The sequence below is a fragment of the Alligator sinensis genome, unplaced genomic scaffold (assembly GCF_000455745.1).
Source record: "Alligator sinensis unplaced genomic scaffold, ASM45574v1 scaffold295_1, whole genome shotgun sequence".
Lineage (NCBI taxonomy): Eukaryota > Metazoa > Chordata > Crocodylia > Alligatoridae > Alligator > Alligator sinensis.
Genome location: NW_005842754.1, coordinates 385,121 through 393,265, shown reverse-complemented (window position 1 = coordinate 393,265; position 8,145 = coordinate 385,121). Strand labels below are relative to the sequence as shown.

Below are 8,145 nucleotides of genomic sequence, written 5' to 3'. Positions count from 1 at the left end.
ACGCAGAAGAATATTCCCACCTGGAACTCTGTTTTGGGCCCATTTGCAGAAGTTAGGTCAAAATTTTGGGCTCCTACAGCTAGAATTTTTAGACACACAAAGAAATAGGAACCAAAATCCCACTGAAAGTCACTGGGAACTCTGTACCCAGCTCCTACATTTGAAAACTGCAGTCTCAATTCATGGTCAGGCACCTAGAAAAAACTGACCAGATTTCCACATTTATTTGTTTATTGGAGACAAACTGATTCACCATTTATTTATCATGTTAATGAGGTTTTGAATTGGGGACAAACTGAAGCTGAACGGAAAACATCTCTAGCATATCAGGCTGAAATCCAATATTGCCATTTTGTGCTGCTCATTCTGAAATCTGTGCTGGCAATAATAAAGCCCTTTGCAGCATGAGAGCTGCAGTTTCAGTGTTAAATTAGATGAGACAGAGTGAGCTTGCATTCCTTTCTTAGGCTTTAAATTTTAAATTTGAGAAAATATTAAGTAGGATGATGTTACAGACAGTCTATTATTCATAGACCCAAAATTATGCTACCAAAGCAATATAAGCAGTACAAAAAAAAAATAAAAAAATCAACATATCTATACTGTATAAGCTATAAATCACCAAAATGTGAGAAAAACAGTCTTGTTTGCTTTTGTACAAATAGAAACACATTCGTTTGCTGCTCATAAAACAAAAAATGCATGATCCAAAGTGACTGCTTACCTAAAGAGAAAGACTGAAATCACCCTTAGCCTAAAGCACAGGGTGATAAGAGAGACTCTGAGTCCTTCCAAGCAGCAAGATGCTGTACTTTGCAGGCATTTGCATTGTATTCCAGGGCAGTATTTAGAAAAGACCAGAAATGAGCTGGTAAGTGTGTAATGCAGCTCATCCTAGGTTTGCAGCAGGGAGTACAGCCAGTTTTCTTGGGCTGCATGCAGTATTGATAAAGTAGCTCAGAAAAGCAGCAAGACAAGAATTTCCCCCATTCCTCCCCCAGCCGTTTCCCTTGAGTTACCCATGCTGCTGCTGCAGCCCTTACCTTTATAGACGCTCTTGATTATTGAAGAACTTCATGCACATTTCTAAAGACTTCACTGCGTAAGTCCCTGAGGGTGACAGAAGGCCTTTTGGCTGTGATGTCAGAGTTAAGAATGCCATTGAACGTCTCTTAACTGCTTCAGTGCTGTCACATACTTGTTTGCCATGTGCAACTTCCTTTTCTGCGAATGAGTTGTTTTATTGCATTTTTTATTACTGAGAAGTACTAGAGAGATGCAGGGAGTGTGAAATCATTCATGCAAAATGAAAGGGGTGCTATGGGAATGGAATCTCATTTATATCTGAGCTGCAGTGGTCTACAGTGCAAGATAGACAGTTCACCTGGGGTACAAGCATAGAGGGCACAGTGCACCATTCATGTGGGGTGCTGTACATTCATTTAGATATGGGGCTGCAATAGGTCTGCTTACCATTTATGGCTTTCATAGGTACTGTTGGTATGGGATACTATTTGTGTGGGCTGTTGGGAGGGAGTGTGGCATACCATTCATACAGGATCCAAGACAGTGCAGTGATACGGTGTTTCACTCACTAGGAGCAGAAAGAATCATATGCAATTCATAGAGAGTAGAGTAATGCGACACTGGTCAGGCCGCAGTTGGAGTACTGCATCCAGTTCTGGGCGCCACACTTCAGGAGGGATGCGGACAGCATTGAGAGGGTCCAGAGGAGGGCCACTCGCATGATCGGGGCAGCAAGGCAGGCCCTACGAGGAGAGGCTATGGGACCTGAACCTGTTCAGCCTCCACAAGACAAGGCTGAGAGGAGATCTGGTGGCCGTCTATAAACTTACTGGGGGGAAACCAGCGGGGAATGGGAGAGGCCCTGTTCCCCCCAAGCACTACCTGGAGTAATTAGGAATAATGGCCACAAGTTAATTGAGAGTAGGTTCAGGCTAGACATCAGGAGGCACTACTTCAGTCAGGGCGGCTAGGATCTGGATCCAACTTCCAAGGGAAGTGGTGCTCACTTCTGCCCTGGGGCGGGTGGGGGGGTCTTCAAAAGGAGGCTAGATAATCACATAGCTGGGGTCATTTGATCCCAGTACTCTTTCCTGCCCATGGCAGGGGGTCGGACTTGATGATCTGCTCAGGTCCCTTCCAACCCTACCAACTATGAAACTATGAAATGTGGTATACCATTTTTTCAGGGTTGCAGGGCAGCAGGCGATATGATATACCATTCATGTGGGGTCCAAGAGTGTGCACTGGCTTTCTATACCATTCATTTGGAATGTAGGGGAGCCCAAGGGATACCATATAGACCATGTATACAATTCATGTGGAGTGCAATCCCTTATATTTTTATTTCCCCCTGTTTATAGGATTGTTGGAAAGTATGGCTGAAAAGGGCCTCACAAGGTGATTTAGTCCAGCCCCCTGCTCAAAGGCAGGACTAAGCCATCCCAGCCGAGTGCTGTCCAACTTGCTCCTGAAAATTTCCAAGGATGGAGATGCCACAATTTCTCTAGGTAGCATGCTCCAATGCTTGACCACCTTCATAATCATAACATTCTTCCTAATCTTCAACCTAAATTTCTTCTGCTGTAGCTTGAGGCCACTGGATATTTTTATATGTGCTCAGGGGATGGGGTGGGGGCCTGCTTTATTTAGAGTGGCTCCAAGAGTTGCTCTAATTAAAGCACCTGGAGCATCTCATGTATCAGCATCCCTGCCCTTCAAAATGGCGGCAGGGGTGCTTTATCGAACGAGTTTTAGCTAAATCGCCCCCGCCGCCGGTTTGAAATGCAGGGACACTGATGCCCGAGATGTGGAGGCTATCTAGAATGCGCTAATTAGAACGCTCCAGTAGACTTGATTAACCTAGTCTGCTTCGACATGTTGTAATTATAGTGCATCAGAGCAGCCTCCCAGAACATGTACAGGTACCCATTGTTCCTAGTCCTGTCCTCTACAGCCACAAAGAAAAACCCATTTCCATTCTCTCTATAATCACCTTTCAGGTATTTAAAGACTATTATCAAATCCCGCCTTGGCCTTTTCTCCAGACTAAAGGCTCTTTCAGCCTTTCCTCCCAAGTCCTCCTTCCAAGGCCTCTAATCATTTTTTGTTATTCTGAGCTGAACTCTTTTCAATCAGTCTACATTTCTCTTGAAACATGGGACCCAAAACTTGACACAGGACTGTGAGGCCTCAACAGCACTGAACAGAACAAAAGAATTGCTTCCCTCAACTTGCAAGTGACATTCCTGTTAATAAACTCCAGTACAATGTTGGCCTTTTTTGCAACAAAAGCACTGTTGGCTCATATTTTCTTACTGTAACCCCCAGGTCCTTTTCTGCAGTACTGCAACCTAGCCAGTTTATAGATGTGTATGCAATTTTTCTGTCCCAAGTGCAGGACTTTGCACTTTTCATGGTTGAAATTCATCTGACTGATTGCAGACCATTTTTCCCATCTATTCAGGTAATTCTGGCTCCTAGTCCTGCCCTCCAGAGTGTCTGCAACTCTACCTAGCCTGATGTCATTCACAGATTTCCTAAACTGCAAATTTGCTAAGCATGCACTTAATCCCATCATCCAAATCATTAATGAAGATGTTGAACAATACTAGATTTAGGGTAGATCCCTGGGGTCTCACCTGATACATCCCCCCAACGAAACTTTGAGCCATTGAGTGCTCGTTGATCAAAAAGATCCAACCAATTACAGCAGGGGTTGTAAACCAGGGGTACGCATACCCCTGGGAGTACTTGGGAAGGTCCCAGGGGGTACACAGTGGTGGCGCAGAGAAGCAGGGGTATGTGGGAAACGCGCCATTGTGCACCTGCTGCCATGCACCACTGCTGCCTGCCACATGGCAGCGACAGGCAGTGGCACGCAGCAGCAGCACTTGCTGCAAGGGTGGCGGTGCACAGAGCCAGAACCCTCCTCCTCAAACGGCCGCTGGAGGACCCCCCCTCACCCTCACTCCTCAACTGGCCACTGGGGGACCCCCCCCACCATCAACTTGCACACTCCTTAAAAAAAAAAAAGGTTGAAAACCCCAGAGTTACAGTTTTCCCTCGCTTTATGCTGTACATGCATTCCTGGAAAACAGTGCATAACTCAAATTTGTATAAAGGGAACCCACTTTACAATGTAACAAATAGGGATATGTTCCAAGACCTCAACTGTACTGACCCCCAGACCCATTTCTGCCACTTTTACAAGACAACGTTGGTACTCACCAACAGTATGATAGTGCCCTGTGTTTGTGTGCACTTTCTAATGGGGATGGCAACTATAGAAACACGTGTCCCAGACAACAAGCGATGAGCACAGATCCACACAGGAGAGTATATTTTGGTGCAGATCACTCCCACAATGCACTGCACAAAGCAGCTGACTGCAGGCTTCCACCACACCAATCGCATAAGAGCGAATTTACCTCGCATATAATGAATCTTTGGTATAAAAAGGGTCATCACATAAAAGCAAATTCGCACATACAGAACCCACAAAAAGCAAGGAAAACCTTATAGTACTTACCACCCTTATAGTGCTTGCGTCTAATCTGTATTTTCTTAACTTATTAATGAGAATGTCATGGGACAGTGTTAAGAACCTTGCAAAAAAGAAAGCCTTATGAGTTGTCTTTGAACCCTCTAAATAAAACCCATTTTCATAGTCTTTTCTATATATTTCCCCTCTTTCAATTCTGTCTTGCATGCATTTTATCACTCCTCCGTGATATACAGGACTTCTTTCCCCCTCATATAGGGGTTTATTCTCTGCCCCCCTCCTTTTCCAAATCCTTGTAGTTTAATGAAAAATGTATAGAAATACTAAAATATATTTTTCACTATGTCTGCAAGAGACTACCTATGAGTTGGACTTCTTACCATCTGACCACAAACCAGGAAACTTCACCCTGATCCACCCTGGTCAATGTTTAGTCTGCCTGCATTGGCATGTGAAAAGAACTATAAATCCTGATGTGAAGGTAAAAGAATTTTTACTATTTCTGTAAGAGATTAGATAGGAATTGAACCCATTGCTACTGCAAGCAAAGCAAATGCATTCCTATGTCTCCATATATTTCCTAGCTCATTACTGGTCTGCACATAGTAAATCAGTAAAGTCTTTGCTCACAAAACACTCAGAAAAAGGGATCCACTATCACCAAACCCAAACAAATTTACTCAGCTCCCAGTAGTCCAAAGGACATCTCTGTTTCCACAGCAAGTTGCATTTTTGACCTCTTGCATGCAAAACAGGAATCCATCCACTCCCATACCACCCAACACAGTCAATCATAACTGCAGCATGGGAAATACTAGGTAAAAAAAAAACAACAAAAACCACTAGAGCTACTTGCACCTAAAGGTAGGAAGATACTGATCAGTTCTGCAAGAGGCTAACTGGGATTAGAATTGATTAGCAATTTACACAAAAAGAGTTTTTTCTGGTAGAGCAGTCAAACCATAGCATAACATAAATCAGTTTGGTGTATACAAGATTGGAAAGGGAAGCATTTTTATCACTTTGGGAGATACTAGATTTGAAATGGCAATTGCTTGCACAAAAACTAGTTACCTTTTCAGCCAGTCCAACATGCCACTATACAAATACCCCGCACCATCACATGAGAATTGTGTAAAAATATAGTAGTGGCCATGAGACAAAAAGATACAAAGAATGCCTCCCTACAGGGGAAAAACAGGCAGACTCTGCCACCCCGTGGTGACTTACCTTTAATATCAGTGCCTCAGAGAGACTGTGGCAATGGTAATGCAGCAATCAGAGGTACGGAGCTGCATGCTGCCACAGCTTTTAGCAGTATCTGAGCTACCTAGTAGGGATGAAATATCATTTTTTAAATTATCTGTTTAACCTCCTCTAATTATAACAGTTAAATGGTTAACTGATAACACATACCTAGTCCCCAAAGGGGGTGCAGAGGCCCAGACTGGTACCTGTTCCCCTGCCCCGGAGGCGGAGCGGGGGGAGGGAAGGGGCAGCTGCTGCCTGCCCAGAGCAGCACAGGAAGCTGGGGGCCGTGCACAGACCCGCTGGGACACAGCTGCTGCTGGGACCCACTTCCCAGGGGCTTTGAGATGGGGGACAAGGCAGCAGGCCCCGCCGGACAACACAGTTCATGTGAAGCGGCAGCAGCATGCAAGGGGCTTTAGCCACCACTATGCTGGGAGGAAGGAAGCCGATAAAGTGGGCAAGGGATGGGTTTAAAACTTTAAGTAGCCTGTTATCTCTGTCCAGATGGCTTCTCTGCACCAGAGAACAGGGCAGCTAATTGCAAATGTAACCATTACCGGCATGCTAGGTGGGGTGATATGCCAGATTCTGGATCCTCAGGTTGCCAGTATCCCTGGGAACCCCTCAGGCAGGTCTGCTGACTGAGGTGTCCTGTGGAGAGGTGTGTCCCTCACGTTCACTGCCCAAGAATTTACTTTAACTCTAATAAACAAATGAGTTTCTTTATTATACACAAGTTTATGCAGAAAATAAATGATTACTCAAAAGAAGAAATATATATCAAATCAATAGTTAATAATAAAATCAACAATTTAAATAAAATTTACAACTGCAACAATAGATGAATAATTCCACCACACTGGGTGGTCCCACTTGCATTAAGCAACCTCACTGATGACATTTCACCTGGTTATAACACTTTTAAACAGTTCCCTTCCCCACCAAATAACTCGGGTTGATTTCCCTCTGGTCATACTCCCCTTCCCATAACAAGGAATGGCAATACAGCTTTAACTATGATCCACCACTAGGTGGCAGAGGCAAGGCTTTTGCTGCTCAAGGGAAGGTGGACTCTGCTCTTTCTTGGTAACTCAGCAAACACAAGTCTCTGAACAGCCACTGCAGGTAACAGGCTTCTTTTTTTTTTAGTTTCCTTCTGAAAAATACACATCCTGCAGACACTAGGGGTGAAGTTTCCCTCACACATCCATGCAGATTTGGGATTCTCACAACCTGCTCCCTCTCTGGGCTGTTTCTCCCCCCAACACTTCCACATGCAGATAGGGGATTCCCTTTGCAGGTCTCTATTCCTACAGTACAAGTCTTTCCAGCCCAAACAGGACTTCCCTCTGCAGGTCCCTGACCAGGCACCTGCTCCCAGGTAGCTTACCAATCCCTCCCTGCTCTTTCTCCAGGTACCTGTGTCCCTGATTGCAGCACTCTGACCCAGGTATGGAATCAGCTTCTCCTAGGATGACTTGGGCTCTCCTCTGTCCTGAAGTCTACTGTCTAGCAAGCCTCAGCTCCATTCCCTCTGGCGGGGGGGGGCTGAGTCTGTTCCTCTCTCCAGGCTGGTGTTGCTTTCCTCCATTTGCTTTTCCCTCCCTTAGCTTTTTCTGGCTCCATAGTAGGCAATCAGAGTCAAGGTTTGCAATGGGGGCTCTGGTCACAGTTTAAATGCTCCAGTAAAAAGCATGCATTGTGCATAGCATACTCTCTGCAAACTTTTTTCCACCTTTCTTGCAAAGTTCCTAGACACAGCCCTGCCACTCAGCTTGCAGCCAAGTAAGCCTTTGCATCTGTTATACTTAACTGAGGAGTCATTAAGCTACCAGCAATTTTCCTCTTTCACTTCATAAACTAGGGGTACTAGTCCCCCTTTGTCCCTTTCCCTCTCTTCCTCTTTGCTCCTCCCTCCCTCCTGTCTGCCCTGCCAGCTTCCTGAGGCACCCCCGCCACTTCCTTTCCCCACCAGACTGTCTGTTAAAGGTTAACTGGTAATGCATTACCGGTATAAATATACTTATTTTTTAAATGTTTAACCTTTCACATCCCTCCTACCTAGTTACCCAGCCTACATAACCTGCAATCTCACACCACTGATGGTAGTTTAGAACTGTACACACTTCAATGTATACAGTAGAAGCATAGCTAGGACCTTGGGCATTTCTTTATTTGATGGCTGATCCCCATGCTATGTCTACACTAATATCAGTGCACTTACACAATGGTCACTGCTGTGACTGAAATATAATGGAGACATAACTGCACTAGCTTTAAATTAGATAACTTGGTTACTGCTAAACAAAGGTGCAGCAAGCAAACTTATTCAGTACCCAGGGTGGGGAGTGTAAGGGGTTGTATGC

The 8,145-nt window shown here is 44.8% G+C and overlaps 1 long non-coding RNA gene across 1 annotated transcript in view; it reads right to left on the bottom strand.

Moving 5' to 3' along the window:
• Positions 1–6,451: 6,451 nt before the first annotated feature.
• The window catches only part of LOC102383319, a 2,407-nt gene continuing 713 nt past the window's right edge, over positions 6,452–8,145 (bottom strand). Inside the window, exon 3 of the long non-coding RNA XR_325054.1 lies at positions 6,452–6,481. This is a non-coding gene — a long non-coding RNA (uncharacterized LOC102383319). The remainder of the gene's footprint in view (positions 6,482–8,145) is intronic.